Source organism: Rattus norvegicus, chromosome 4 (assembly GCF_021556685.1).
Source record: "Rattus norvegicus strain SHRSP/BbbUtx chromosome 4, alternate assembly SHRSP_T2T, whole genome shotgun sequence".
Lineage (NCBI taxonomy): Eukaryota > Metazoa > Chordata > Mammalia > Rodentia > Muridae > Rattus > Rattus norvegicus.
In genome coordinates, this window is record NC_141537.1 from 7,634,810 (window position 1) to 7,644,413 (window position 9,604).

Consider the following 9,604-nt stretch of genomic DNA (forward strand, 5'->3'; position numbering starts at 1 on the left):
TTGTACAGACCAGGCCTACTTGCCTAGGGATGGTGCCACACACTGTGGACTGGGCTCTCCCAAATCAATCACCATGATAGGGTATCTTACCTAGTTAGGATTAAGTACCATAACAAAAAATAACTTGGAGAGGAAAGGGATTATTTCATACTATACTTCTAGGTAACAATCTGTCACTGAGGAAGTCAGGGTAGGAATCCAGCTAAGGCATGAGCTTGCAAAGAGCTGATGCAGAGGCCATGGAAGAATGCTGCTTTCTGGCTTTCTCCTCAGGGTCTTTCAGTTTCCCTTCTTATAGCACCCATATCCACCAACCCAGGGATGGCACTACCCAGTGTAAGCTGGGCCCTCCCACGTCAATTATTAATCAAGGAAATGCCCTACAGTTCTCACGATATCGTAAAGAGGAGTCGAGGCAGGTGTCACACCAGACACCTAGACTCAGGAGCTGAAGCAGCTACTATGGAGGAATGCTGCTTACTAGCTTGCTCTCCCTTGTTTCGGTAAATATTTAAAAAGGCAAAACCTTTTACTCCATGGTGCCAACACTGTAGGGCCACATGGCACTGCAGGGTACTTTTATCTCAGCAGCTCCACGCTGCCCCCAAGTACTCTCTGACCCAGGCAATGGGTGAGTGGTTCCAGTGTGGCCCCTTGCCAGGATGCTCCCTACAGTTAGTTCCGGCACCAGAGGCCATATGGAACTAACCTAAAATCAGGGCTCTAGAAGTCCAGCAGTGACTGGCCTATCATGTCTCCCTGCCATGGACTCTTCCCACACTCCCCACAACCACCACCTTGGTAGTTAAGGTATAAACTCCCAACTACCCGGTAAATCGTGAGTCAGTAAACTGTAATTTATCAATCATATTTATGTGTTAAATTCTCAACCCACAATACATCCACGCAATAAACTCACAACCAATTGATAAGGATAGAAACCACCCACCTAGATAAGGTAAATTTACTTATAGAAATCCATCCCTTAAGAATTATGCATAACTACCTTGGCCAATCAAAACCACCCCGATCTGGATTGTCCTTCTCCATCTCCATCTTGATGCTCCCCACTTTCCCTCTCTCTCACCTTACAAAACCTTTGTCCCCGCCTTACGTTTTTACTGTCCAGTCATGGCCTTGACCTATCTTGTGCCAGCCCTCACCTGCATGTAGACATCAACCTATACTCCCTGGCTTGCTCAACCTGCTTTCTTATACAACCTCCCCTGACCCACAGTGGGCTGTGCCCTTTCATATGATTAAACAAGAAACATGCTCCACAGACATGCCCACAGGGTAAACTGGTAGATACAATTTCTCAGCTGAAGCTCCCTTTTCACAGGTGACTCTAGTTTGTGTGGAGGTGACAAAAAACTAACCAGCACAGCACCCGAGAAAGCCATGCTCGCCCTCAGACACCAGCTGTGGAGAACACTCCACATCTTACGTCAGGACTATAAATGTTGGTGTGAAGAGAACCGGAGTTCTAGCTTTGAAATATGTGTAAAAAGCCAGGTACGACGATGTGCATATGTAATTCCAGCACCAAAGAGGCAGAGACAAGCAGATTTCTAGGACTTGCTGACTGGACAGCCTAACCTACTTGGCAAGCTCCAGGTCTATGAAAGACTCTATCTCAGAAAGGGAGGTGGGGGGCAGGTTGTACTCAGGCTTCCACCTGGACTTGTATAGACCACTTGCAATGTGGGCAGTGAGCTTCCTAAGATCCCTCCCCAAGGTGTGTCCTGGCCCTGGTAAACCTTAGAAAAACTGCAGCCACACCAGCTGATACCCCTCTGTCCTGCTACCAGTTCATGAGCTCAACCTGTCCCGATAAGATCGTAGCCCTCAGGTGTCCGTGCCAGGACCCAGAACCCAGTTAATGAATGTGAGGCCTGCACAGCCTACAATGGGGTCATTCTCCCCAGCTGTGCATGAGCAGTTCCATGTAATATTTATAAACTGGGTTAGTGCTAAGCCCTGAAGGGAGGCTAGGCCTGGGACCTTGAGCTGCTGTCCCACCCCAGAAATGAGTGCAATGCACCCTTTGAAGGGAAAAGTTCCACCCAGAAGATCCTGGGTCCTGGGAAAACCTCACTCAGCCCTCATACCTTCCTGTGAACAAAATCCCACATCCAACCTCACTTACTTTGTTGATAAGGACAGCCTCTAATCCTTTTGCTTTTACTTGGCAGCCAGTGGGAGCTGTAGAAAGTGTAGAAGGCACACCCTTCTTTTCTGGGTCTTCTCAGCACCCTAGAAGTCTACTCCCTCACACAGAGGATGCTAGTTAGACATGTGAACAAGATGTAAATCTGGTATGACCAGGGACCAAGAAGCAGATTATAACCAGTGAAATACATCTTCGGGGCTGGAGAGATGACTCAATGGTTGCAGGCACTGGCAGCTCTTCCAGAGGACCAAATGATGGATCACAACCGCCATGATCCAAAGCCCTCTCCCGGGGTTGGGGATTTAGCTCAGCGGTAGAGCACTTGCCTAGCAAGCGCAAGGCCCTGGGTTCGGTCCCCAGCTCCGAAAAAAAAAAAAGAAAAAAAAAAAAAACCCAAACCAAAGCCCTCTCCCGACCTCTTCTGGAAGTATATACATGTGGTACACATACATATATACAGACAGACAGACAGCAAACAGACAGACAGACAGACAAAACACTCACACATAAAACAAATCAATTTAAGAAAATTTTTAAATGAATCTTGGTGAAGAATCTGACAGCAACCCTGTGACCTGAGGGCTAGCAAGAAACTAGGATCTAAGGGCTTCTTGTCCCTGTCACAGCTGCCAGTGAACGAGGCTGGGCTCCAATAAAGCTTATTTATGGGCACAGAAAATTAGACTCCACATAGTCTTCATGTGTCCTGGAACGTAATTCTCCCTTTGATTTTTAAAAATGAAAAAGCAGTTCCAAAGTCAATGGCCACTTAAATCCAAGTAGCTGAGTCCTAGGGCACAGGCCTCAGTCGGTAGAGCAATGAGTGGCACAGGGCTATTGTGTTCAGTTCTTCTGGCACCCACCTCTGCCAACTGTCCCTTCACTGGGAAGGGACTTGACTTCCAGATCTGAAGCTCAGGGGGTGGCAGATCTGTCTTCCCCACACTCCCGCTTGCCCCCCAACTCTCATCAATTAGCATCAATGTATATTGTCAGGAATAACAACTTTGGCATTCCATCGTGCAGCCATAATCAAACATTCTGGGCGTTTCTCCTAGGCTGGCCGACTTTAGAAGAAAAGCAACGTTTTTAAATAATGAAGATACTTATGTTATTGTGGGTATATAAAGAGGTTACTGGGTGGAGCCTAGCAGTGTGATGTCTTCTGCCCTTCCCTGGGTCCCAGGCTTGTGTCTTCTGCCCTTCCTGGCAGGACTCTGCCCAAACTAATGGACCCCCTTCTTAAGCCCCCACCAATGTTCAGTCAGTCCTCTCACTGTTCTCACAAGGCTTTTTTATGCTGTCTGCTTCTCCAGGGTGTTCTTGGTCCTACCCAATGTCATGTCTTTTTTTCTGGCTTAAATAGGACAGTGATTTGGGACAGGTGACAATATGCCAGCCTCAGAAGATAAATCATGAATCCTAGTCAGAGGATCTCAAATCCAGTAAGCAGGATCGCCTAGGAGGTGTTTGAGGCCACAGAGACTCAGACCCTAACCGCTGACCACTGTGCCTGAGGCCCTGCTTGTGACTTTACCATCCAATTCTTTGAAGTTTTACTAAGTTGGAAAGATCTGGCTGACACCAGTCCTGGCTATTCTGCCTCCTGCCTGGCACTCCTCACTGCCTGTCCTGCGGTGAGAAGTGAGTTATGGAAATGCTATTTCTTCAGGATAAATGAAGAGACCTTCCACCCACGCTGGGCAAACCTACATTATGCCTAGCGGAGTCATGAGATGACAGATTGGTAAACCAAAAGCCCTGTGCTAAAGATGGTGGTGCAGAGGGTGGAGGCGAGTGAGCATGTGTGGCGAAGTCCTGGGACTTCCAGGTCAACTCCTCATGGCCCTGGTTCCTATGAAGAGAAAAATCAGTAGTTTAGAACCAAGTATCTGTAGCTTTCAAGTTATCCTATGAGCAAACATTTTTTTATTAGAGAAATGGCATTTCTCTTCTACACCATTGATTTCTTTTCTTTCAGTCTGTGTCAAAATCCAATTTTGTTGCCCAAGATCTTCTCAAAGTCCTCTGGCTTCTTGTTCAGAGTGGGCTGCATTTTTCCAGCTTAGTCTCTCTGACTTGTTTTTCTTGTTTCCCAGAAGAGGACCCTAGGACACAGATTGCCCTCCGTCTCTCCAAGCCCGTGCTATCTTTGTCCTTGGTGTGACACTCATGAAAGTGTTGATGCTGGTCTGAATTCCATCCATTTGCAGTGGCCAATCCCACAGCGTTTTATTCTACCCTCAGTATTCTGAAGTTTAGAACTTGCTCCAAGGCTAAGTCTGTCACATGCAGGTCTTTTGATCTCCATATATTACTCCTTAATCAGTTTCCTCCCAAGGACCACCTTTAGGTATCGGGGTGGGTATTAGCATCTATGCATGTGCATGCATACTTGTGGGACTGCTGTGGAGGTCAAAGTGTCTTTCTCAATCACTGTCATTTTAAGACCTGGTCTCAGTTGTCCAGGCTGCTTAGCATCCAGGCTGGTTAGATCTGACTGATCTGACCTATGTGTGCCGTAGGGTTTTAACCGTATACTGTCATACCTACATGGGTATGAGTTTGGACCCCCAGCTGTCCATCAGGGATCCCGGCCTATAGAAGTAGACTATCTGCCTATTTCTGGTCTTATGATGCATCTTGTCTTCCATGATCGCCCTACAATTCATCCCCTCATGTTTTCTATTTTCTTCTTGACCATTCTATCAACAAAACATGATACCGGGGGAAGAGGAGACACCACACACATTGACTGCTTCCAGATATCAGTAGTCAATGAATAGCATTCCACTTAGTTACTACTCTAGGACTGTCTGCCATTATGTTTCAAACGGAAAATGGAAGTGAATCCCCTCCCCATGACACAAATTCTAGAGAATCGAATCTGACAGATCTCCTTTCCTCGGGGGACTTGTAGATGTTACACTGGAGTGAGTTTGTGTCTCTGACACATGGGCATACTGGACAGCTCCTCCCCACTACCTGGACCGAGCTAGCAAATGCCTCCCCACAAACTACCTAAAGGGAGCTACCCCACCCTCCTTCCCGACACAGGCAATTCTAGAGATATCTTATTGTTCTGAGTGCACCCCATCCCTTCAACAAGCCCTCAGGAACCCCTGTGGACAAGTTTGCCTTCATCATTTCTCTGTCCCTCCTTCCTCAGTCCTGACTTCTGGGCTTACCTCCCAAGTGAAGGGTTTTTCTCCAAATCCTTGTCTCAGGCTCTGCTTTCCATGAGCCTTGACAAATTCTACATGCACTATATTCTCCATGTAGCATGCTCTCTAAGGTCTTGAATTTGGGTACTGGAGGCGCCACATGTTTGGGAGATGGAAAGAAAAGTCAGGCAGTCAGAGATGCTGGTTGTAGTAAACAGGCCCAAGCCAGAGGCATTTAGGACAGTTATCAGGGAGTCCCAGGATATACACTAGTAGAAGCAGGACAGGTACAGGATGGAAAAGCCTGAGAGAAAGCCTCTAAAGAAGGGTTTGTTGGGGCTGCACCCAGTTCAGAGTCCTTGCTGGACTTAAGTGAGGTCAGTAGCCAAGGAGTCATACTGGCCCAGAAGCAAAGTACAGATCAGTCTTCCCACCTGGGATTCCAGGAGGTAGAAAGCCACCAGAAGCAGCCAGTCAGCACTAAGCCCATGTGCAGGAGAAGCTGCAGTATACACAGTCACTGCGATCAGACCAGACCCCATTCCCAAAGAAGCATAGCCAAAAGGGGGAGGAAAGAGCTTGGCAAATTGGGCATCAAATGGGAAGTGACTGGCATGAGAATAGGGACCTACGGTTTCACAGCTCAGCTACGTATTCCTCAATGCCCATCTCCTTTCTCTTTTCGCTATGTATTCCTCAATGCCCATCTCCTTTCTGTTTGCCAGCAAGACCTCCTCACCCTACACCATCAGTGGGGTGCTTAACAGGGGCTGGGGAGCCACCGAGCTTGCTGCTTTGCAGTTGAATCTCCCTGTGAAATAGTAAAAAGAGAACCTAATTCCACTGTGGTATTTGAGAGTGGTTGAAAATAGTTAGTCATCAAAGCAGAGCCTCATAGTTGAATCCTAGTGGCTTTATAAGAAGATAGAATGTACATTTACGCAATGGAGTACTACTCAGCTATTAAAAACAATGACTTCATGAAATTCATAGGCAAATGGATGGTATTAGGAAACATCATCCTGAGTGAGGTAACCCAGTTTCAAAAGAGCACACATGGTATGCACTCACTGATAAGTGAATATTAGCTCAAAAGCTCAGGATAGCCAAGATACAATTCACAGACCACAAGAAGCTCAAGAAGGAAGACCAAAGTGTAGGTGCTTTAGTCCTTCTTAGAAATATGGAGACAAAGTGTGGAACAGAGACTGAAGGAAAGGCCATGCAGAGATGCCCCACCTGGAGATTCATCCCAGACACTAAATCCAGACACTATTGCAGATGCCAAGAAGTGCTTGCTCACAGGAGACTAATATAGCTGTCTCCTGAGAGGCTTTGTTAGAGCCTGACAAATACAGAGGCAGATGATCATAGCCAACCATTGGACTAAGAATGGGGTCCCCAGTGGAGGAGTTAGAGAAAGACCTGAAGGAACTGAAGGGTTTGCAACCCCATAGGAAGAACAACAATACCAACAAACCATCCCAAGAGTACACAGGGATGGACCCATGGCTCCAGCTGCATATGTAGCAGAGGATAGCCTTATCGGGTATCAATAGGAGGAGAGGTCCTTGGTCCTGTCAAGGCTCCAGGCCTCAGTGTGGGGAGGTGGGAGTGGGTGGGGGAGCACCCTCATAGAAGCAGTGGGAGGGAGGATAGGATAGGGGGTTTCCATAGGGGAAATTAGGAAAGTGGATAACATTTGAAATGTAAATAAATAAAATATCCAAAAAAATTTAAAAGGAGATAGAACATAACACTCAGTTGTGCAGTTCCTGTCACTCAACATTCAATGCCCGCACCACTCAGGACTCCTCCGGCAAGAAGGTCATGGGGATCCTTGAGCCTGTATAACTAAGTGGTAAGGAGCCTCTTACTTCACAGAGTTGCCCAACCTTGGGAACATGTCACCATGATAGAAAGCAGGTTAATAAGCTTCATATCCAAGGAGGGCACCCATGAGCCTTATCTGAAGCTGGGTCTGAGCGTGTGACTAATACCACAGAGGCTGTCTGTACTGCCAAGCACTGGTCACTGTTCTTTCCTTCTCTAGCGCCTTTTACATAGCTAGGAGATGGCCACAAGTAGACCTCGGGCATCACAGAACAGCCTCATAGTGACGATCCTGGCGCCATGCATGACTGTATGGAACAGAGCCTATGAACTCTTACAGTAACAGAACGGCTTTGGTTTTAACTGGGGAGGTATATCTGGGGGCTTCCAGGAAGCATTGGTATCCCCTGCGCAGAGAGAAGGTCACATGGATAAGGGTCATCCTGAGCTTAAACCACAGGATGACAGAGGAGGTTTGGATGAGGGGACCGAGGCCCCACATGCCTGGCTTGCTGCATGTTTCTGAGCCCTATAGATTCTCAACTGAGAGGATTCCTTATTGAATGGACTGGGGGCCCTGGGCACAGTGGTGGAAGGAGAGGAGAGCCATGGATGTGAGCAGTCAGCGCAGGCCACAGTGGTGGCAGGAGTAAGGCTCCATGTGAGTGACCCTCACGGTAAGGCCGGGCACACAGTGTACAGCTGAGAAACCACTGAGAAAGTAGCAGGTTGTTCCTGCTCACGCCTCCTCCCCCTCTGGATTCTTCTGGATTTTCTAAAGGCAAAGATGTGGAAAGTCCTGTGGTGGGGACAGTCAAAGCACAATGCATCCCTGTCCTGGTAAGCATCATGACCTTACATCCCTGCGACTCACTTGCACTGCAGATGGAGAGGCAGATGTGGAAGCTGGAGAACCCTCCATTAGATATGGCTCTGGCAAAGGTCCCAAGGTCAGAGATGGTCCTTGGAGCAGGCAGAGCCTCAAGCAAGCCATAGCCGCCAGCTGGGAAGCCCAGGGTCTCCATAGACATGCAACATCCTCTACATGTTGTCATCACAAGTCATATTCAAGTTCAAGTTCGCACTGATTTTCTAACTGCAAACAGAAAGTCTGTAGTCCAGCAGTCAGTGGTCATCAAGACGTCGCCTGCAGTGGAACAGGGGCAGGCCTGATAATCAATGGGCATGGATCAAGGGAAGGCTTGTGCTGGGCCGACACAACAGAACAACAAAGTGAGTGTTTGCAGTCTTTAAAAATAGCATCTCATTTATAAAGTATGAGTAATAAAATCAATACTGCTCAAACTGAGCCGTGGCAGAGGCAGCGGCAGCGGCGGCGGCGGCAGGGCAGAGTGTATTCTCCCAGGTACCACATTACGAGGCTTTCTTACTTTTACAGTAGCAGGGGATTTTTGTTTGGTTGGTTTTGTTGTTTGCATTTCAAGAGACTGTGAATGAAGATGAAATGTACAGTTGTAAGTACATGGGGAAAATGTCCCTTACTGATTAGCCCTGCATCTTGACTATATCCTGGCCCAGCAGTCAAATGAATAATTGATAATCGGCTTCCCTTAAAAAACCCATAAACTTAAGCGGGTACACTAAAATGCAATGGCTCCATGCACACCTATTTGGGAGAAAGGCAGAGAGGTGAGCATAGGGAGCACCTTTACCCTGGGCTGAGAAAAAAAGCAACCTCGGTACCTGGGAGGAAAATGATGGTGATGGTCTAGGAGAGCAGGTAGATGAAGCCTCTTTCATGGCTAAGGCTGACCAGTAGGGGAGCCCCAGAGAATTGCCACATGCAACTCACCTCGTAGCCTAAGAAAGCTTCTGGAATTCTGTGCAAGGTCCCCACTTACAGTGGCTCCTGTCTGCCCCTCCTAATCAGAAGAGCCAGTCCCCTGTCCTGCACCTGAACTTTAAAGCTCTGACGTGCTGCACCTAGGCTGGCCTCAGGCCTCTCCTCCCATCTCTGCTCCACCTACACCTGAGTTCTGTGCTGAGGTATTGGCTCAATAGACAAGACCATGATTCATGTTCATCTACAGAGCCCAGCCGAGTGGAGATTGCGGAGAGCCCTTTCTCAGGCTGGCCAAGGGCCAGCTCCCTGCTGCTGCTCCAAGGAACTTGGGAAGCAGCCTCTGCTGCCCTGACCTGACACTGCCTTCTTATTCAGAGTTGCAGCTAGCTGGGCCAGGCACTTCAAGAGGTGCCTGGTGCCCACTAGACTCACCCTTGGGAGACCCCTCCCCGCTGTCCCTCATGGACTCTGAGCAATGCGTAGTGATGGAACACTGCCTTGGCAAGCCCACGGAGGGGCGGCCTGCCAAGTGCTCTCCAGCAGCAGGGGTTGTTCTGCAGGAAAGAGGAAAAACGACTGCAAATATGAGCAGACGTCAGCTTTCTCGCTGCAGCAGGATGAGGTCATTCC

The 9,604-nt window shown here is 48.2% G+C and overlaps 1 long non-coding RNA gene across 3 annotated transcripts; it reads right to left on the reverse strand.

Annotated features, from left to right (window-relative positions):
• Positions 1-2,689: 2,689 nt before the first annotated feature.
• Positions 2,690-9,162, reverse strand: LOC147994660 (uncharacterized). 3 transcript variants are annotated; one of them, XR_015685886.1, is made up of 4 exons: positions 8,984-9,162; positions 8,045-8,317; positions 5,362-5,484; positions 2,690-4,028 (listed from the first exon to the last, which is right to left on the reverse strand). It is a non-coding gene; the product is annotated as an uncharacterized LOC147994660 (long non-coding RNA). The 3 variants fall into 3 exon arrangements; XR_015685887.1 differs by having other exon boundaries at positions 8,045-8,618; positions 8,984-9,070; XR_015685888.1 differs by lacking the exon at positions 5,362-5,484 and having other exon boundaries at positions 8,984-9,134.
• Between the last annotated feature and the right edge of the window lie 442 nt (positions 9,163-9,604).